General features: G+C 34.4%; 1 protein-coding gene and 1 long non-coding RNA gene across 4 annotated transcripts in view; one reads left to right on the forward strand and one right to left on the reverse strand.

Annotated features, from left to right (window-relative positions):
• Nucleotides 1–407: 407 nt before the first annotated feature.
• LOC149806206 (uncharacterized) lies at nt 408–20,995 on the reverse strand. Of its 3 annotated transcripts, XR_016419871.1 has the most exons (4): nt 20,316–20,995; nt 13,962–14,100; nt 9,093–9,295; nt 408–1,514 (listed from the first exon to the last, which is right to left on the reverse strand). It is a non-coding gene; the product is annotated as an uncharacterized LOC149806206 (long non-coding RNA). The 3 variants fall into 3 exon arrangements; XR_016419870.1 differs by lacking the exon at nt 20,316–20,995 and having other exon boundaries at nt 13,962–18,568; XR_016419872.1 differs by lacking the exons at nt 13,962–14,100; nt 20,316–20,995 and adding an exon at nt 10,077–10,439.
• LOC149806207 (uncharacterized) overlaps nt 19,939–23,586 on the forward strand; it is a 145,140-nt gene continuing 141,492 nt past the window's right edge. Inside the window, exon 1 of the mRNA XM_089951142.1 lies at nt 19,939–20,034. The gene's annotated coding sequence lies outside the window, so the exon portion shown is untranslated. The remainder of the gene's footprint in view (nt 20,035–23,586) is intronic.

Genomic DNA, 23,586 nt, shown 5'->3' on the forward strand with positions numbered 1-23,586 from the left:
AACGTTGACCGTTATATCCATGACTTTACACAGAAAATATGTTAGGGTACATTAAAATAGCCGTTGATGCCATGTGGCCACTATATCAAGGTGGCGCTTGTACTGTTTCTCTCATTTTCTTAGGGATGAGCTGAAATAAATCGTCTCATTATCGTATAGGAGATTAATACTAAAGCTATTACTCTCTACTCCCTATGACAATATTCTTTAAATTTATTTCAACTTCTAAACTAAACTAATCTGGAGCCACCTTATTGCACTCAAACATTAGATTAATTACAGATTTTTGTATGCCAGAAGCCGACATTATATTGATATTGAATAATATTTTTATTACTTAATTATACTATTTGCCAATAATATCTCTTTTAAAATAAAAATGATAGAATGTAAAAGACAAGAAGCAGGACTATTAAATAGTTTAATAAAATAAATGCCAATGAAATAATATAAAATGTCGATGCAACAAAGAGCACATTAAAAATTACCTTATTCAATACAAAGAAGCAATATTGTCAACTACATCATTGATTATACGTTTTTTCTGAATCATCATTTACTGTGTTAATTTTAACATAACGAAAATACCATCTGCAACAAAGGATTTACATAAAATTAAACAAAATTATTTTTACTGGAGGATGTTACACACAAATAGGATGAAGTAAACTCTAGTACACATTCAACTACGTGTAAAATATATAGATTATAAAAATATTTTTTATACAATTTTCATTTAATAATTGAAGTTAACCTTCACATATAAATGATAAGATCAGCATTTCAGTTAAGTTGTAAAACTTTACAATGCAAAAAGAGAAACGTACGGATAAAACATACGATAGCCGAGATGCGAAGAATGTGTAAAGTCAACAAAAATAATTGATAATCAAAGTGACGGAATATCAACGATGACAAAATGGTATTAAGGAGGAAGAAGTGAAAAGATTAAAGCCAGAATGCGTTGGCTCCTTAAGACAATTTGAATAGGCTCAATGTATTTGCACCAAAAATACGTCAACCTTGGATTTATATTTGAATATAAATAATGGACATTAGATTAAAATAACCAATTAATACGGAGCATTAACCGCGTCCTGTCATTCAAATTAACTTATCAAGTTAGATAAATCGCCTGACCTTGTCAACATGGCACATGCATTTAGAGATATAAATATTTACAATACTGAAATCCGTTTTCTTAAACAAGCCATTAAACATTGATGATAACTACAATTGTGACAATAATGACTGACGAAACAATATGGAGCACTGTTGAACGTGGCAATTTTTCAAAAATCAAGTAAACGCAAATGTCGATGATACTTCCTAGTGGCATACTGTACCAGAAGCAGGCAAATCATTATACAAATTACAAATTTATTTCTAGTTGCGAAAAGTGTTGTCGTTGTGTAAAATAGCTTTATTAAATCAAATAACAAAGCATATATATTGAACAATTTAATTTGATCTACAACTCATTTAAAATAAAAAAATAATACCACTGGAGATACCTGAAAGGAAAGAAATACTTAATCAGTAATGGGCCAGAGGAACATAAATCTGTATTAGGGTTTTAGGAGCCTATGTTAGCTGCTGACAAACGTAGCTGTAGAGTATGTATAATTGAATAATGGAGACCACTGTCAGCTTATCAAGAAAATTATATGACAATTAGCACTATGAAGACCAAGTTACAGCGCAGATTTTTCGTCTCTGTTGTAACTTTGAAACATTTTATTCCAGGATTATGAATCAATTTTAAGGGTGAATATTGTCCTGAAAATTGTAAGCATCCAAAGATTAGACAATAACTCAACTAAATTCGGGTGCTTCATTTAACAAGGATTAATCCCTACTATTAATGTACATACAGCAGCTATTGACAATAACCCAAAGACTTATTCTTATGTTACGTGTTTAGGCTCGAATAAACAGTAAAGAAGGAAAGAGTGAAAACAACAAGTTTTGAAAAATTCAACAAATAATTTATTTCCCTGTAACAACAAAAAAAACACAACAAAAATAAAAAAAGAACTTAGGTTTTAAGAATCAAATCCAACATAATCAAAGATTTATTCATGAATAAAATTTTAGAATTCCTAATAATGACATGTTCTAATGAATTCAAGTTCGAGTCCCGACGAAGAATCCAATATGGAAAGCGATGATGTGTGCTATATCCTGTACAGTGTTATTGTCTACAGTTCCTTGTAGAAACACAAGAAATAACACTCCGGTGTTGGAAATCCGAATAATAATTTTTAAGAAATGTTCAAGAATTCTGTATGAGCAGTCAAATATTTCCAGAAAAACGAATTACTCTTTTAGAATCCAAATAATCTGAAGCAAAATTAATATATAACTCAAAAACTGGCTACAACAGAAGAAAACGACTTGACATCAAGTGTTTTAAGCGCAGAGTGAGATTATTTCTCTAAAACATTGGTTATACAGTAATTTTGAGACGCAGAAAAGGTACCTGTATAAGGGTCACGTGATCATGTTTACATCACGTACTCTCAACATGGCCCTGACATAAATCAGTCATTTTACTATAAGAATAAAATTTTACAAAGTTGTTTACTTCACAAAAACTATTTACAAGCCCAGGGTCACATATCCAATACAACCTTGATCTCACCCTTATTATTTCCACAATAAAAATAAATTATATTTAAAAAAACTTGTTCACGTGGCTCTTACTAATTTTGAATTAAGGTCAGGAATTAGATCAGCCTTTGGTGTTTATAATTGGAGTCAGATCAAACATATTTTCTACAAAAAAAAAATTCCAAATCATGTAAATAATATTATATTATAATAGCATATAATAGAATAACAAAATTTTAAAGCGGACTAAAAAGCAATAAAATTACAATAAATATAAATTAAATCAAATCTGCGTAACATTTTTAATAATCTGTGACAGTACGATAAGAAATTATAGGTGACCAAAGAAAAGAAGACAAACTGGACAAACATGTCGAGGAGAAGAACAAGGACGATGAAGATTATGAATATAAAGATGATGGATTTTCTTCTGTCAGGTAATACTCGGTCGTTCGGATGACGTTAGCCACCTTCCTTTTCTTTATCATGAAATTAACATTTATATCAATATCAGTGATTGCGGGAGCTGTTTTAATTTACTTTTTAAAGCAGCGGAGTTGTGTAAAAAAATTAAGAAATCATCCATAATTGTTTGTGTGGTTGATTTGTTTGCTCTGTTTTTGTTTTTGTTTTTATGTTTTTTTTTTTTTTTTTTTTTTTTTTTTGCTTTTCTTATTTATCTGGGGTATTTTGTTATCTTTTGTAATTGAAAAAAGGCCTCACCTGCACTGACAATAGAACACCTGAAGATATCACTTACGATGATGAGCTTTGCAAAATTCTTCAAGCTACCTTTTACCACCTTGAAGAAAAGTTTAAATTTCAAACGAACTATTACCAGAAACAAACTCTCCAACATCTAATTAACGTATTATACTGACAGAAATTCCAAAATTTTGCCAACGAAACAATGAATCAATTTAGCTACTGACGGAACACTGCCATCACTTATTTCTCCGTCAATTGCTAAACTTTGCACGGAATTGGCCACAGAGATATCAAAACCTGATATACTGCTACTCGTTGTAGTGGCTATAGCAACTATTATAATACATTTGTATTGAAATAACTATTACAGGATTTACTTAATAACAACGTGTCCTTAATATATGAATTGATTGTTGACTCTAAAATATCTCTAGCTGTGCTACGTGTCCACCTCAGTGAGTTGTTTCAGTTGCAACACTTTCAAACTGTTCTTGCAATACAGTATTTTGTAGGTATGTTTCTTTGCTGTTGTTTGTTTAAGAATTCGGTCTCTGTCATACATGCCAAAATCATTCTAGTTTAACTTTGAAAACATCGCTATTTATATAACCTTGAGTTTGATGTCCTCTTCTGCAGTAAATAATTATTTAACTTCAGGTAAAAGCTCTATACTCTGTATTCGTCACTTACACCTTCTCTTACCTGTTCATCAGATAGTCTGTGTCTATTGTTTGCATCTCTCTTTACTCGGGTATTTTTATGCGTTGTGTTGGAAAAGCAGTATGTTCTAACAGATATTTACACTCTCTCTTTTCAACAGGTAATATCGATGTTTTGCCCAACCTACTGTGACTAACATATTCCTTCCACTCTGACCTGCTATAATGTCCAGTGAGAACACTGACTTATTTTATTTTTTCAACTGTTTTACCGTCATATTCGTCATAATAGGACGTTTTTTGTGTAAAAGTTATTTGCTTCCGCAACATGCTGAAATTTACAGATTTTCAAAGCGTCACTTTATATCCATCTCGTTCAAGTTGAGACGTGGCGTGAAACATAAACATATTCATTTGTAGCAACACCTTCGAAACGTCTTGAATTTGCTCTAAAAATCCACTTGCAAACTTTACTGTCTGATAGCATTTCACAAAAACAGAGAAAAGAAAAGAAATGGGAAAGCACTGAATAAACAAATTCTTGATATATAAATGCGTATTATTGATTGCTTTGCTGCTTATGAAAGTGTGCCTTTAATAACAATTATTACAATGTATGTGATTACCAGAGTATAAGCTTACCAAGTAATAAAGCTGCACATGACAAATAGACAAGGTAAAACTATTCAAGATCCTTTCAGGGGAAATACCTGTGGTCGTACAGTCTCCTTAGTGAATAAGTTAATTCAAACTTTTCAGTTGATTTGCTTTAACTTCTCCACGCACATGGCATGTCTTTAGTTTCATCTTTGTATCTAACCAAGCAAATTTTAAATTACTTTCCACTACTCAAAGTAAATTTCAAAATTATAATGTGTTCCAATTCAAATTTATGTTCATTTTGCTTTCCAAATGTGAGATGCTATTACAATCAAAAGCAAAAGATGATAGTATAGTAAATAAACTGAAACTGTTATTTTACACCAAAAAAAAAGACCCCAGCTGCGTTTATCTTAAATGATTACCTGGAAGACGTTCGAAAGCAGATTAAGAACGGCACGTCCGAAAAAAGAACAAAACGACTCAAAAGCATCACAAGACATCACAAGCATGCCTCGTGAAAAGAAGACACGAAGTTGCAACATGCTCTTTTATGTAACTGCGTTATGTATCATTTTCATTTGGTCGAAAGGCAAATTTGTTTCTGGAAAAAAAACGTGTACATAACAATAATATCAGAGACTAAGAGCATCGACCACTAGAAAGCACAACTGCAAAACCCTACAACATTCAACAACATAAAACTATGTATGCATCATCCACCTCAATACCAGAAAAGCTGTTAGGGTAATTATCAACATAGCGTTTACCAACAGACAAATTACGAGCGAAGAAAAAAACATGATCTCTGTTTATCGCTCAGGATCTTATCAACTTATCCCCAAAATGCTATTTGAAGATGTTTATAATGTGAATAGGTCCTCATTCAAACATGTGTATTGGAGATGTTGAAGAGATAATTGTTCCATTTTCACTTAATCAGTTCACAGTCGAGTGCCTCATAGCATATGCAGTGTGACCGAGAAATGTTGCTTTCACTATGTGCACAAAAGGAATATCCATAGAATGTCTATATAACACAAGAATTGAGGTTCTAACAATAAAAGTGTGATAAAAACTACTTATCATGCAACACTGAACTCGATATAATGGTATCCTTAAGGTTGATTTTAAACAATATATTGAGGTTGCAATCGCCCACCGCCAATCATGCATATTGAAGAAATTATCCACCTAATTATTTCGGTTTCTATTAACCAGCTTACAAGTTACCACGAATAGCGTATGTCATTTCAATGGACAAACTTAGGAGAATAATTGTATCTTTGGTGCAATCTTCAGTCTGCACTTTTCAAGCGCAGGAAGAACTCATAAATCAAAGAGTAACTATGTTTAAAGCCTAATGAAAATTAAATTTAAAAAAAAATAAAATAAACTGATATAAGTTGCTTAAGCTTGTGAATCAGTTTTACTCCATCCTTGAGGTATGAATGTGACGCAAAGCAAAAACATTTACCATTTACAGAGAAAAATATTCGGCTACCCAGGGAAGAATAAATTCTCTCTCTCTCTCTCTCTCTCTCTCTCTCTCTCTCACACACACACACACACACACACACACACACTCACTTTGTGTATATCATATTTTATATCCTAAGATAAAGTATTGAAAACTCACAAAGTTGGTACACTGCCTGTGGTCTGCCTATGGTACACGGACAAAGAAACCTCCCAAACGTGTATACATACTATCTAACGAAGAAATAGCATCATTGGGTCAATACTTTTATATTCCACACTACTTATACACGAAACAATTGAGAATAGTCTTAGTATCGGGTTGCAAACCTTAACGAGATTAAAACTGTTAGAAAGAATAATAAAACAGCATACAGAGTTTGGGGTGACGACAGGGGTGGAAATAGTTTCAGCCTCTGTCCCTGTAGCTGGAAAGGGTTAATCGTGAATACTTACAGTAACAGTTTTTTCTTTGGCTATTTGCTACTAGTACGATCCTTGTAGATATTATCGCAAAATCCATGAAGGGTAAAATTTACGATAGTGTATTAAGACGTGGTTTAGTATTTATGTTCTATCCAGTGAAACTATATTGATGACATTAATTTCAATGCTAGCATTGAATATTTTGGAAGAATGGATGAAATTAAATTATAAAGATGCTATAGAACCTTTTATAAAAGACACCTCCAGTGGCCGTACAAGCAGAATACGAAACTGAGCATCATAACTTTAACGTTTTGCTGATTACAATGTCCCTATGAATATATAATGTCAACAAAACATGAAACCTTGTTCCGTTTTGACACAATAAACAGGTGTGCATGTAAACACACACTTTAATAAACATAAAAATGTGTCTGACACATGATTATCGCCAAACATAATAACCATCACCACTCATTCGTGTGTAGCATATGAAACACTCTTTTCACGCGGATTCCTTAGGAATCAAATATACCTCAACAATCCTAGGGGTAACAGAATTGGTAAATTATCCATTTTCATTACAGAAAATCTATTTCGTTGTTGAGAATTACGACACCCAGACAGTATGTTTAGCTTTGGAAAGGACAGTAATGAAATGAAAACCGTTTAATATATGATTGCTTTTACAACATTTTGATGTATGTTCATGTTTCAACAAAGCAAACTCAGAAATAAAATCGTCAAAAGTAAAATTAACACAAACAGCAATTCTACCTTACTAGAATTTAATTGCCTGACAAACTCTTCGTGCATCTCCCGAATTTTGCACAATTTATGGATTCCTTAAAATTAAAAATGCATACATTTTTCTCTATCAGATCAACAACACCAAACACTGATCTACTTTGTTCGAGTCTTTGTCCATTAAATATGTTTTCGTAATGACTTTGTTCATAATATCAATGGTTGTGACAAGAAATTACAAATATGTGCCCTAAATATATTGAATACCAGTGTAGTAGACGATGACGGAAAAGTGACTTTCACGGTATTCCTAAAAGAATGTTTCTTATTGTTAGTTAATAATACCAGAGTGACGTACGTCGAGAGATGCAGGTTTATCACTAGATAAATGGCATTGATTGTAATCTCTTTTAGACGATCCCAGTCACTTTCATTTACTTTTAAATTCTGAGACAAACACAAGGGAGAAGGATGCAACATTAAGCCATATAATTAACACTGATCAAACCTTAACAGTAACGTATCACAAATTCATGCAATCCTGTAAAATTAACGGATGCAGATACTAGCTGACTTGTGCAGAGACATGTTGATACAATAATACACAAAATATTCGAGGATAAAATTATGAAATCGATTCAATGCATTGAGAAAATTTTTACAATAGAATACAAGCTATCGACAGGAGACGCTGAAAGAGTTGGTGCAGTCAAGGATCTAAAGAAAAAGTTGAAAAGAGCAGAAACATTTTTTGATGCTCAAGACGAATTTAAACAAAGATTCAACACATTTTCTAATGACATTCGAGTTTTGTTAGCTGTAAAAGAAAAACTACGTGAGTAATCTAGCGTCAAACAATATTTACACTGAATAAAACATAGGATGAAAGGTTCGATATGAGCTTTAGAAAGTCATACGCAAAACATCAAAATTCCTACGACTGATCCATCAAAAATTCGAGCTAATGATGAATGCCATAAGTATGTTATACTTGCTGAATTTTGCAAGTTAAATACCGAGTCTATAAAATCAAAACCAAATTTGAAATAATACGTAGATCGAGAAGGTGCAGTAGGAGGTGGTGTATGCAAAGAATTAAACAGAAAAGATTTCAAAATTATTTGGACAAAACAGTATCACATTAGCAGATGCAATTACAGCTGAAATATATAAAATGGCTCACATTACGCGGTAAAATTTTATACCGAAAACCGAACTAAACGAACCTTTGGCGACATTCAAAACTGGTTTGAAATGATTGTAAATATTAATGCAGCTCTTTTCAAAATTAGAACATTGAAGAAATCGGTAAATCCAAAACAAATTTGATAATGAGACCGAAATGAAGCATGAATCTGAAATTCATTACGAATTTTGCATCGCACCCGTTTTTTCATATCTCTATATTGATGGCACTAAAATACGTTTTGCATGGAACAAATTAAATTTCATTTGTTAAAGACGAACAAGTTCGAGATACAAAATTAGTCAAAATGGTGATAGGTGTTGCAATCCTGACACTCCACCCAATCATTAGCAAATAGTTATCGATTTAACTATATATCATTTAAATCAGAAATTCAGGCTTATACATTATCGATATCATTTTAAATATTGTCGCAAACACGTTGATCTGACGTTTAATTAAACGTAAACAACCAATGTGTTGCTTGCTCGTTTGATTTTAAATATGAATATTATTATTTTCAGTGTAAAGGGATCTCGTATATGTTATTTAAAAAAAAAACAATTATTAAATAAGTTTAGCGATTCTGTCAGGAGGGAAGATAAAAACTGGCTGCAATACCAGAATTTGTTGCTTTGACGATAGAAGACAATAAATTATTTAAAGAAGCAAACCTTTATTGCGTTGTTCTTTGGAACACCATGCTGAAAGCAACGCAATTTCAAACATAGGAATATTTATTTCTGAAAGCGATAACCTTCACTATACTCTTTCGAGTGACTCAACTGGCTGTATCTGGCATGCGTAATGCAGAAGCTTTCGTGGTCTAGCATTTAACGGAAGCATCCTCTGTTCAATCGACTTCATCCTGGTACATCTGAAGAAGAAAACACTAGGCATGAGACAACATGCAAACGCTACAGAGGATGAATGAAGCTAGAGCCAAGACATGTGGTTACTTGAATCAAAGATTAAAAGAAACATCCATGTTACGCAGCAATAAAACCTTCTCACTGCTACATTGTATATGATTCTACTCATCCGGACATATATTCTATCCCACAAAACAAGAGAACACTTGACAACAGATCTACTGCTCTGAACGTGTTCAGCCACAACAACCAAACACTGAATAAGTATCAGTCTTCTGATCAAAATGTAAAACTACTTGAGCATATTCGTCGCACTTTGGATGGGAATTAGTGTGCTTATAGCTTGAAAGTCTTCGATGATTTTGAGTCTAATAAATAACGTATATCGTATGCCTTGCACCTTTGAAGTTACCTTAATTCAACACATCATTGTATTATATTCACACCAAATATCATCAAACCGGAACAAATTTTAGAAAGCTAGACGAAAATATATTGTACCAACTAGTTTGTTTCGTATCATATCAGATGAAAGGAACGGAAGATGCTAACAATGAAGTAGTAAACAAGTTCGGTAGAATGCTAGTGAAAGAAAGAACTCACATCTACGGAAGCAATGATCGTCTAAAGTTGAAGGACAGTAACCTAGTTATGGCATCAGTCGGAACAAACAGGACTGAACAAGTTGTCATGAGTGAAAAAAGTGTAAAAACGTACGAGGCACAAAACACATGAAACAAGTTTTTCACTTCACAGCTTGTGGTAAAAGGTTCAAATATCACTTACCTTAGACACTAATAAATCCAAACATCACAGTAGGCCTACTGTGCTCTTTCTATGGGAGTTCAAGGCAGTAAATAGGAAACGTTTGTCTCCAGGACGGTACGATTGCTTCTGTTTCAGTTACGTAGTCGGTAAATAATAACTACGAAAATATAACTACTTTTTTTACGACTACATTACAACAAAGGAATTGTCGACATAGCAGCCAATACAACTTTAGCCAGTCTTACACACAGCCTAGCAGGTGTGGTCTTCCAAGAATGAGTGTAAAATGTGTTTTGCTCCCCGAATGAGTCTAAAAGGTGTTTTGCTCCAAGAATGAGTCTAACATGTATTTTGCTACGGTGCAAAAGGAGTGAAAAATATGAACTTTAAATGATTCACAAGTCAGCAAATAGAAAAACACCTATGACAATAGAACGTAAACCAATATTGTTTATTCACGTAAATTCCAACTCTGACAACAACTTATAAAAACAACAAAGTACTTCCTTGATCAACAAGTGTAATATCCATTTCATCCTTTTATATTTGAGAAGTATACATGGTAATAGATTGTATTGTAGTGACCTTAAATTAGTTAACATTCCACAAGGTATTCAATTTCAGAAAGATAGAAATTGAAATGTACGTGCTCACAAAATTTATCTTATTTTGTATCTGATGTTGCATACATTCAAACAATTACGTATTCAAAATGTTTCCTTGGTATTTTTATGTATCCTAAGGAACGGCAAAGGCATTACTCACGAAAACCTCATACGATTATAATTTCTGGAGTGAGTAGTAGTAGGAAGACTACCTGCGCTAGATCTAATATAGAATATTTCATGATTACATGGTTATTACTCACAAACTGTAACATTTTAGCAAGACATAATACATGGAATTCTCATTCAAAGACGGAAAAGTGGTCAGACATAGTGGCTGATAAGTTGTAAAGGCCATTCCTGGATGTCCATCAAGGTACAATAATTTCACATCAACGACGGCAGGAATATATATATATAGTATGTACGTTGTATCAATGATATACCACGAGATGTATAAATTTTTCATTTAAAGGGAACGATGCTTGCCGAGTTTCCTTTAACGAAAAATGTATACAACGAGCGATGTATCATTGATACAACGTACATACTGTACATATATTTTATTTATATCAAATACAAATATATATATTTACCCTTTGAACGGAGTTAAGATTAACTACAGGCAGCTCTGTATTGACCAAGTGAATGAACTCCTAACATCCCTGAGTGTCCGCTACAAAATGTATTTCTATGCCTTTTGTGGCTATTCACAATCACCTTTGCATATTGATAAGTTCATTGTTTTTTTTTTTTTTTAGTTTTTATTTTGCTTCACATTGATTAAATCAAAATAATACACACTTATGATTTAAACGTGAAAGATGGTTATAATGATAAAAGTATCGCACTACAAAAACTTCGTTAGCTACGCCATTCATTTGAACGCTAAGCCATTCACCTACCGGCTCATGGAAATTAACGTGAAATAGAAACGAAAAGACGGACCAACAAGAGGTAATTAACATATTTTAATATATTTACAGTTGATCTAAGTCATCGTTCTGCTTTATTAACATTACCACTGAACATAAACTCTCTCTCTCTCTCTCTCTCTCTCTCTCTCTCTCCCTCTCATAAGTCCAGAGATATCGTGGGATGACACAAGCGGAAATCCTGTTCGTTCGTACTTTCATAGATGTTAGCCCGTATCTTGCTACGATGGTCGCGAGAGAGAGAGAGAGAGAGAGAGGGGGGGGGGGCTTTGGACATTTTCATAATTAATTAATAACAATAATCGATTTTTAGAACATTATAGTACGTTTAAGAAAATACAACAAAAACAAAACATAATACAGTGTACCATGTAACCGAGGAATTTATTGTATAATGTCGACATGGTTGTAACTTTGTATCATTGATAAACACTGTATATAAATCTCAAAAAGTGCACACGTATCATTACGAAGAACCATATTCTTGTAGGTTACTTGGTGTAATTTCTAATTCAAGGTTTTAATTCCTTTTCTCTCACTTCACATTTCTGCGTAGTTTGTTTGTCAGTTATGCGGGGGGGGGGGGACAGAAATCAAGGTTGTGATGAAAATGTCTACCATATTATATTCATTTAGAAAACGAGGATTATTGATATTTTTTATCGTTATTTTCATACATCACTAACGATTAGTGTGTGGAAATTCATCATTGAATTATAATTAACTGCAGACGGTCGCTAAAATGTTTATATATCTGTATCATTGCGCAATGGGCGGATCACAATTTGATATACCAATAGTATTGGTACTAGTATATCAAATAGCCTTATACCAACACTTTAAATGCCATGTTAATTTTAATGTATGTGGTATATATATATATATATATATATATATATATATATATATATATATATATATATATATATATATATATATATATATAGTATTTAAAAGCAAAGACCTATCGTATTGGACCTGCGTGAAAATGTTCAGGAGGTCTCCTATAGCAAGGACAAACAAGCTATAGAAACTATCTTCATGGAAAATGATTTAATCGCAGATTATACACAAGTTGAGATTATGGATAATCTAAAATGAAACTAAGCAAATAAGTTTTTAATCCGTCCAGAATTGTGCTTTTTTATGGAGTGTTTTAACGTAGTGTTCATGTCTGTAAAGTAATGTATATACGATGTTAACCTAAACATGTCCATCATCATACAGATATTAGGCATTTTTTATTTCATTATATATATATATATATATATATATATATATATATATATATATATATATATATATATATATATATATATATATATATATATATATATATATATATATATATATATATATAGATAGATAGATAGATAGATAGATAGATAGAGAGAGAGAGAGAGAGAGAGAGAGAGAGAGAGAGAGAGAGAGAGAGATTATGATTATTAACGTAGCTTTAACGATTTATCAGTCATCGCTACGATCTGCAGTGTGGCAGTTTATCGCACCCACCATCGCCTTGCCTGCCGTCCGTTTACCCGCGGATCTGGGTTCGAATCTCCGTAGAGTACGAGTTAAAAATTCTCTAACCTGTATGATAGTATTATTTGTATTAAAATATTAATTCTGCCAACTTTTATCAAGCATTCTTCTATAGGAATCAAGGGATAGCACTTTCCGTTCTGTCTGATGTATATTTATAATTCTCTATAATTAATTCTATATACCTTGATTTCTTTCATAAGAATCTGGAATTACTGTGTAGATAGATGATAATTAATTATTAGGTCGTCATGCGAGTGTGTCTGCTACACACGAGTGCATATAACACCGATTGAGAATATACGTTACGTTCGTTTGATTTGTTTAATTTTCTTGTTTTCTAACTACCTATTGCTAAGTTAGTGTCAATAATTGTTCACATGGCAAATGATAGATCTTTCTGGCATTTAAAAATGGCTGTCCTTTTCCCCCATACTCTCCCTTGGTTTTCCAAGCACAGTGTTATCAATTTCAAGTGATTTATCCTCATCTTTATGTCTTGCGTTTTGTTTTCAATTTGTATTTTGTTCAGTGGAGGATTCAGGCCAAGGTTTGTTTTCAAGCAAAACACACCTTTTTATTTTTATTTTTTTAAACATAACTGTATGTAAACTGTTAGGTTTCTCTGGTTTGCCAAAGTTGTGTTTAAAACAGTGCGCTTGCTATCATATATCATCTTCTATAACTCTGCTTCTAACATACACCAGTATCGTATGTATCCGGTATTTCAACCAAAATGTCTTCTACCTGTCCAATTTCTTCTTTTTTTAAAATTTCTTTCACTGACATATATTATGTCATGACCCAACCATAGCTATTACTTAGGTGCACAACAAGCAAGTAACTTGACATTTTGGACTAGCCACCAAGCATTGCTTCTCCATCTTCGTCCAAGTAGTTTTCAAAGTTCCCTTCAGGAGATTTGCATAGTATCATGCCACTTCAACCTCGACTTCGACTCTCAGTTTGAAAAAGAAAGAAAAAAAAAACTTTAATCTGTGAAACCGTCGTTCTACACGTGATGCCTTTAAATCTGCATTATACACTATATAGTAAGCAGGGATTAATTTGTTATTTTAGCACACATTTGTAAATTCTTCAAGGAAAATGTCAGAAAGCCGTAGAGTATCCTTCATGACATAATATACGCATGTAGATTTCTAAGTGTTTAAAGGTTACACATTTTCAATGGCATAATATACAAACTGACAGTCGTCATTCGTCATCAAAAGGTTGATATTGCTGGTACAGTTGTTTCATGACACATTTAAAAGCTATCCAAAACTGTTTCGTATTTTTACAGTAAGAGTGTGAAACCAATGACTGTGCCTATCCAAAATTTATTTGTACGGTATGTCATGATTGTGAGGATTTATAAAATTGATTCCACGGTATGTTATCGGTACATTGAGCATTAACACGTGGTTTTTGTTTCTAAACCATTTGACCAGATATGAAGCTTCCTCTTAACGTTCATACGTATATATGTAAAGTGTTAAATATTCAACGATAGAGTAATTCCAACGTATATTTTTATTTTTTTATAGAAATTTTGTACGTACAATATAAAATAAACTTGAAATTGTATTATCTATTTTACGCATGTTCAATATATTTAGAGAAGGCTTTGTGCAATACAAATTTCTGTAATCAACTCCTTCTCCATCTTGAGTCGGCCGTTTCATAAGTCGGACCCTCAGGTTTAACTGAGCCTCTACTGAACGAATTTTTCCAATAACGAACCTCTTCAAACATGCCTCATGTTCCTTCTAAACGTTAACAATAATAATGAGTGCTAACGCCTTAAAATCTGTTCTTTGGAAAAACGTATCAATATTGGGAGGTGTTTTGTTTGTAGTGACAATTCTGTTGAAATTATGTTTATTCGTACGCTTTTAGTTTCCTTTTAGTTTGAAGCCCTATTAGGGTCGATGTAATTTTGTCCCATATCTTTATGAAGTGTTCATTTTATGTGGAAAAAATTCAAAAATAGCTAACTAGTTTGCATGTGTGATGGATTGAAAAAGCTATCAACAGTGATAGTATTTACAAGAAATGACAGCTAAAAAATAAAGTATATTACTTTTCATTGCAATGATAAGCAATACTAAAACGGTGCACGTAATGTTTCAGTCATATCTATAATCTATTCGTCACTTACCAGCATGTTTTCTCTTTTAAACGGTATCTACATGTGTCTACATTAAAATGGTGTTCATTATTACCATTTGTCCTTATAGACAAGGCTAAACATAATGGTAACCCTTGGATATAAATATAACAGTTTTAGTTCGTACAGAATATCTCCAAAATCATTACTTAACTCTTAATATCACTGTCATGCCAGAATTTTCCACCAAGTCGCAAATTTGACTACTGACTGTTAAATATTGCCTTTATTGTAAAGAAATTACTGTTTGCCTTCCTTAATAATTTTAATGAAACTGACATATATTAAATATGCTGCTTTAATCAGAGATAGGCACATTACGAATATAGGTCGTCGGAAAAGGAATTGCGACCTTGACCTTACGTTTCCTCATAACAAGATCTGCCTGTCAAACATCGTCTTCATCAACTAGATGCAACTCAAACCGTTTACGCTTGAATTCTACACAATTTTCAGCTAATCGAATCCTTGCTGTAAAGATCTAAGTGACAAATATCTACAAGTGTGCTGAACTTACGAAATTGAACGTAAAATTCCTTATATTGCTTCCTAACTAAACTTCTGACATGCAAGCATATGCCTGTACCGACCATGAAGAGCTGTAAAATTAGGGGCGAACATTGCGTAATGATCTGAGCACATGAATGATTGAGCCGTGCAGAATCCTGGTGTAAGATATGACAAAAGCTAAAACAATTATGTGTTCGTTATGAAGTTTTGATTTTTTTACTTTAATGTTTCTGTATATCTAAACGAGTGCATTAGTCTAAAATTTACTATTTGCTATAATATTCAAAATATGGTTTTGATTTTAGTTACTGTATCAGTGAAGAAAAAACAACCGAAAGGAAATTCATAACGAAAATATGGTAAACTGCCTACAAATATCTTGTTCTTAACTATTCTGTAAGTACACGATTTAAAGAAACAAATTATTGAAGCTTGTATTATGGTATGTTCGTATATTTGCGTCGATATATATTTGTATATCATGTGCTGAAAAACTTGTGTTAAACCAAACCAACCAACCAATCAACCATAAACATTCAGTGGAAAATCTGTCAGTGTGGCTGACGATGACGTCATGTGGAAAGGGTCTTATAGAATAGTGAACACACAAGTTCCCAGAATTATTAAATCACCTTCTTACACAAGGAAAGTGGCTGGCCGTGATTGAACGTTGTAAGATTTTAGGATACTGGGCACAATGTAGGAGATTCTTACGACACCGACTATTCAGACTCCTAATATATGCCTGCAAGAAACAAAAAATTAAAGAAAATATTTTTATTTGGAAATGATCCTGACCCTCGTGTTTCCTTTATTTTAGATTGAATAACATCGATGCATAAGAAAACCATACACAACTTTAATTTGATTCAGCAGTATCTTCAATCGGTGACAAAGTGGTTTTGAAAGTCATAAGAGTGATTTTATCGTTTGGGGTAAAGAAAGGACCCACGCAAAACACTATATTTGCAGATGTTATCTAAAGCGCTGGGGAGGTAATAAATAATTTTGTTTTCCGACTTGTAAAGTATACAGGCAAACCTTTTCTCGAAATACCTGTTTAAAATGATGATTTAAGTGCAAGCTCAAAATGGAAAATTAGGCTTTTGCGATGAAGTCAGTAAAATCAGGCTTTTGTACGATGAAGACAGTAAAATCAGGCTTTTTTACGATGAAGACAGTAAAAATCAGGCTTTTGTTGTTGTTGTTGTTGTTGTGGGGTTTAACGCCATTTTGTTCGATGAAGACATGGCGGCCAGTATTAATGGTGGAGGAAGAACCCGGGAAAACCCCGGAAAGAACCACTGACCCACGCAAAGCTACTGGCAAGCTTTCTCACATACCCACATTGGCCGAATCCGAGACTCAAACCCATACAGACAGAGGTGAGATGGCAGCGATCCGTAACGGAGAGCGCTTTAGACCACTCGGCCACTCGGGGTCCCCAAATCAGGCTTTTGTACTTTGAATACAGTAAAATCAGGCTTTTTTACGATGAAAACAGTAAAAATCAGGCTTTTGTACGATGCAGACAGTAAAATCGGGCTTTTGTTCGATGAAGACAGTAAAAGCAGGCTTGTTTACGATGAAGACAGTAAAATCAGCCTTTTTACGATGACGACAGTAAAATCAGGCTTTTTTACGATGAAGATAGTAAAATCAGAAAGAAATGGAAAAATGTATATTCTATTATACTCAAGTGTAAAGATCAGTAAGATTAGAAATGTATTGTATTTGACGTTGCATCAAACACGTATATCCTGCTCGAATTCTTTTTGGCATTATATTATTTACGCATATAATCCTCAGAGTGTTTTCAGCCTACGGTTCATTTCTTTCGCCGTCGTTTAGGATTTAAGGAACAACGCCATTTTTGGCAAATGACCTTTATCATTATATATTCTTTCGCGATATTCCTCGCCCCCACTAAATATTACTTCCAACTGCCCATACTTCTCGTTTTCTATCATTTTCAATTAAGGTTAGTAATAAAGTCGTAGAGCTATATCCTCCGAACTCCAGTGCAACATCTTTTTTAGAACAATCTACTCAAACACAAGCAAAATAGAAAAGTGTGTTCTTAAAATCTATATTTGTGTATTTATTGTATCTCACGGAAAAGGAAAAAAAAAAGAAACGAATACAGATTCCTGCAGCATTGGGGGTTTAAGGAGTCGATGTTTCAGCGGAACATCATTTGTATGTGAACCCAAAGGGTTATCTCCAAGGAAGAGGGTGAGAAGCGGGGAAGAAATCGACACTTGTACATACGGCCCGGCCATATGACCACATGCCGCACAAAGTCCTTCGTCTATTAGGACTCACGGTACTAATTCAGTTCAGACAGTAAACCTATGCAAAAACCATGATATTAAAAATTCAATAACTTTAAATTTCTGAGTGCTCATGATAAACCTATATTTATCAGTAAAGATGAAACATGGGTGTCAGCTTCTGTGTAGAGAAAGGGGTATGAGCCGCGGCATTTTCTAGGCCTACGTGTGTTTGAAACATGTGCTTTCAATTCCATACCAAACAGTCAGGTGCTAATTTCAGTAATGAGTGTTTCAAATTCAAGACGGTTACAAGCTGAAATTTCATCAATAAAATAATGTCTCTGTTTTTTTCAGTTACAACTTGGATAAGCTCTCAAAAGATTATTTAACCTTAAAAAAAAAATAACTTACATTATTAACCAAGACTGGCCAGATAAATCATATATACTCTATTTTATGTTCACCCTTTGCCAGGCTGGTTCTCATTTTTCCATATAATTAGTACCGTGTGCCCATTGCGGCATTGGTGCCAGTGTGAGACGCGCGCGTGTGTGTGTGTGTGTGTGTGTGTTACTCTCATATTTCCACTACATTATACCAGGAACGGAACTATCAATATAGGGGGGGCGTAAACATGTAAGTAATGGAATGGGTCTGTGGTATATAAGCGATATATTTGAACCTCCTAAACTTTAGTATATCCAGTGCATATTTTAACAAATTAACTGTACATAGGACTCTGTGAAAGTCTGCTTGCATCTCACTTATTTTTTTTTGGGGGGGGGAGAATGGGTAACGCGGGGTTATACGCCCGTTATAATACGGCTCTCTTGCAAGTTGTTTTTTAAAATATATTTATGCAATTAAGCATGCAGACTGTGTAGATAATAATTGTTTAGATGAAAGGAGACACTAGAATAAATCCGGTTTCAAGTTTGGATAGAGTGGTGGGGTCACTTAAAGTATGCATACATCTGCTAAGGACAGAGCTTGTCGCATCACTTATACATGGAAGCAAGCTTTTTTATCAGTGACGTTTTTAGTAGGATTGTTTCCGTTTTGACTTCATGGTAAAACAATCTCTAAGAATGACACAAATTTATTTAAAATCCCATTTTACGGACAGTGTTATTGAATATTTTCCAATGTATTGAGTGTCGGGTGACTCAGGTCTATAATTCCCACTCTGGGTGAGCTTTAGTCGACAGAATAATTGGGTCTATTGTTAACTCTATGCCAGTACCAGTCAGCCAATGGCCTTATGATCGTACAAGGTGTTTTTTTTCCCAAACTTTCTAAAGACTTCTATTTTGTACATAAAGCTGATCTGAATAGGTCTACCTGTGCACTATTTATTTGGTCTCAGTGAGAGTAATGTACAATGACTGTCACGCGGCGAGAAAAATAACTCCTCAGATGACGGGTATTTAGAGGCCTCCGAAGGGATGGGCAATAAATGCCATTTCGTTTAAATCATAACGAATAGCGTTAAGTGCGGTTATTCTCATTATCCATCCATTGCAATTATGAGTTTGAGATTGATCTATTTTACTACTGGAATCGTTAAATAAATCTTTACGTAATAAAAGCACATTTAACTCGAATTTCATCACTTACCCCTCGACGCTCTTGACGCAGTCCGACGATGTGCATGCATTGAATTGGGTTAGCACGAGATCCTCATGTAATGTCAGTAATCAAAGGGGTCAATTTAGTGTTTCATACCAGGTAATTAAGGATGTCCTTGGAGAGGACAATGGTGTCAAGTTGCCCAGCAAAGCGTATGCATCAGAACACCTTTACAGTGTATAACTACTTGAATTATTAGTGGATGGGTGGTCCGTGCCAATTTGAAGAACTTTCGATTTCTTCTGTAGAGACCGTAAATGGAATACAAACACGAGAAAACTGTGGAAACATAAAACTAACCGCTTGAAGGTAATGTATTTAACAAATACCTCTTATGCTAAGTTCTCATAAATATAAATCATATAGGTAAAATTTATGGCATTAGAAGTCATGTCTCGTCTTATGTATGTACTATATTAAAAGTATCTGGAGAGGAAACTAAAATTGCCACATCACCTTTGAATGAAAACCACCAATCAGACATTGTTTAAAATTGGAAGGTGTAGAGTGGTGCGTACAATATTCAGACAAATATATGTGTGTTTGAATGGCTATCAATGAATGAAATTGCAATAATTAAACACGTATACCTTACAAATGAATTGTACTGTTTGCAATCAACAGTCTGGAAAATACTGTAATCAATTCCTCATCTGAACATGTAATCAGCTGCATGGAACAAGCGTCACAAGTTTTAATCAAAGATCTGGACTTGCGTGTTACACAGAAATCTCCATTTAAGATGGTTCAGAATTTTATCCGTTTCCTTCTAAAATATAAAAGTCCGATACTGCTTGCTGTTCGTGCTTGTACAAAACTCACTTACTACACACTTCATAATCAAGTCAAACACAAAATCCAACTTGAAGTTCGATATCCGTCTTGATCTGGAAATTTCTGAGAATTCCATCCTTCCGATATCTATTTTTCGTCACCAACACATTTCCATATGTCTGCGATAGATTCAGCTGAAGAAATATACGTGAACGTTGTTATCCCCTATACTACAGTTGCTACGACAAGTATCGTTAAACAGACTTTATCTAATACCGAACGTCAAGACGTTCCTTTGCCGCTTTGGTAGACACAATGCAACGGACTTGGCGCTCCAGTTCCTTCTGTTGTCAGTGGCAGGTGGTCAACCTTGCAGTTCCATAATTAGTTAGGGAAAATACAGATCACAGTGCCTGGGAATTACCTTTTCAACATGTGTCCTGTACGTTTGACTAATCATCCAAGACCAAAGGTCGTAGAATTCGAAGCCGATACTCCTCGCATAGTATACCGACTGAAAAGTTACTAGACCGTTGATGGCAAAACAAGGACCAGCCGTCAGCGCTGCATTGCAACTGTAGTATGCTAAATATGTGCATTTTCTCTCAACACAAAATTAATCAGCAAGACAAACCAACGAGAGTTTTGAAACATGCTAAATTTGTTTCCAAAACATACAGCATAATAGTCTGTAATGACGTCACCAACATACCCAGTGGTTCATCATCGGCGTTTCATGTTCATTTTAATTATATATATTGTCTTTCCAAGAGAAAATAGTGCAGTACCAAATGCTACGAGACCGACCGTTTGAGGGGTGGTTGGGTGCAGAGCATGTGACTTCTTTAAAAGAAAAGATCCAGCCTCAAACACGCTTGAACAAATTGTCTAGATTCTCATTTGTAAAAGAAAGGAAAAACAAATAATTATATGTACAATAATAGTTTTAGTGATAGAGAAAAATATGTGAGTTTGAAACAAAATTCCAGGTTTACACAAACAGACACACACACAGACACACACACAATTAAACGGTCGATGCCTAATGAAACGCTGACAGATTTTTCAAGCAAGGCGTCATGTCAATGTTACCATGTTACATAACACAAGCTGGAAATATAACAACCATTATCCATCTTTTTACATTATTTGGTTTAAATCGTCATCCATTGATAGTATATTTCATAACCAAAATATCGCCGATGTATTTATGTTCGTTTATATAAATTTTATAACGGGTTTCTAAATTTATTATTGTTGTTTGGGGTTTTTTTTGGTGGGATTTTTTCTGCGAAGACAAAAAATGAAAGATTTAAACGTTGAGGGACTGACACACGCACACACACACACACACCTTTATGTACAGAGCATCTCTTGTTTACACTGACAAAGTATTATCTTAAAAGAACCTTAATTCGTTAATCCCGTACATGGCCATGTCCCCGTCATGTATCGAATCATCTGCTTGTAAACGGAACGAAGAAGGAATGTATGTACGAGTGTGTGTGTGTGTGTGTGAGAGAGAGAGAGAGAGAGAGAGAGAGAGAGATTTATAACGTAGCTTTAACAATTTTTCTGTCACATAGCTACCATGTCGGCAGTGTGACAGTCTATAGTGATGTCTAGCACTAAGGCATCATGCCGCAGACATGTGGCATCATGTCCCACCCAGTCACACTATCCTGACACCAGACACACCAGTTCTAACACTAATCTCTTAATGCTGAGCGCCAAACGAGGCAGTTGCAAGTACCATTGTTACAAGTCTTTGGTACAATTCTGCCGGGGTTCGAACACGCGACCATTCGCACATGAGGCGGACGTTCGGCCCGATTAACCACCTAGAAGGAAAGAATACTACAAAAAGCGGAATAAGTATATTGGATATAGTGCATCAATATTACATGTTACAAGGAAATAGTTTTCTCGTGACAAAACCCTTCCCAAATGGCAAACGAAGCATGAAAATTGATGTTTAATTTCTTTTGGTCATCGCAGTTGGATATTTGCTTGACCCAGTCAATACAAACAGTGTTATTTCTTCTTCTGTACCTTACTTGCATCTATTTAACAACAAAATGAGAACATTTATGACTGGACCGAATACTTTTATCTCATCTCCTCTAATCAGTCTCTCAGTTACTGCTCACTGCAGAGAGAGAGGGAGAGGTTGTTCTTTTGTGAAGATTCTGACCTTAAAAAAGTGGAATTTGGAGGGGTGATATGAATTCTTCCGTCACAAGTAAGTTTTGGGATTGTTCTAGTGTGTATATAGTAGCAATCGACTACACCTCAGTAAGATATTGGCTATATGGTGCCAACTCAAAGAAAAGTTCCAAGAGTGCAAATGGATTTTTCTAGAGATACCTAAAGTATCTTATTTTCATATATGATGACTTTAACAACATTTGGCATGCGACTTTTCAAGCTCACGCCTGGCGATTGTATTTATAAGCAGCATGTTTATGGAATACTATTGAAAATTTCTTCCTGTGGAGAAAAACTAAATTTGTCCATAACATGGATTTCATAGTGTTTACGCAACAACCACTTGGATCTTAAGCGTGCGTGAACGCGCGCAGGTGTGTGTGTGTGTGTGTGTGTGTGTGTGTGTGTGTGTGCGTGTGTGATTTGGATTTTTGACGTAGTTTTAAGATATTTTGAGTCATATCGTTAAGACGTCAACAGTGTGGCACCTTATAGCGATGTCTAGCACTGGGGTATCATGCTGCAGATATGTAGTATGATGTCCCACCCAGTCACATTATCCTGACACCTGGCCGACCAGACCTAACACTACCCACCTAATGCTGAGCACCAAGCGAGGCAGCTGTTTGTACCATATTTATAAGTCGTTGGTATGACTCAGACGTGGTTCGAACCCGCGACCTCACACATCCGAGGCGCTATCTTAAGCGTCGCAAAACTGGTAGCTTTTATTTATATGTAGTTACCTGCGGATTCATGTGCACTTGTAAATTACGTACTTGTTGAGAAGCGATCACCTGTTACTCTTCATCTTTTCTAAATATTCGCATTATAGTTCCCATGTGTGCTTGTAATCATGACCACGTAAAGTTCAAATAG

The sequence above is a fragment of the Sinohyriopsis cumingii genome, chromosome 2 (assembly GCF_028554795.1).
Source record: "Sinohyriopsis cumingii isolate HCF-2022 chromosome 2, ASM2855479v2, whole genome shotgun sequence".
Lineage (NCBI taxonomy): Eukaryota > Metazoa > Mollusca > Bivalvia > Unionida > Unionidae > Sinohyriopsis > Sinohyriopsis cumingii.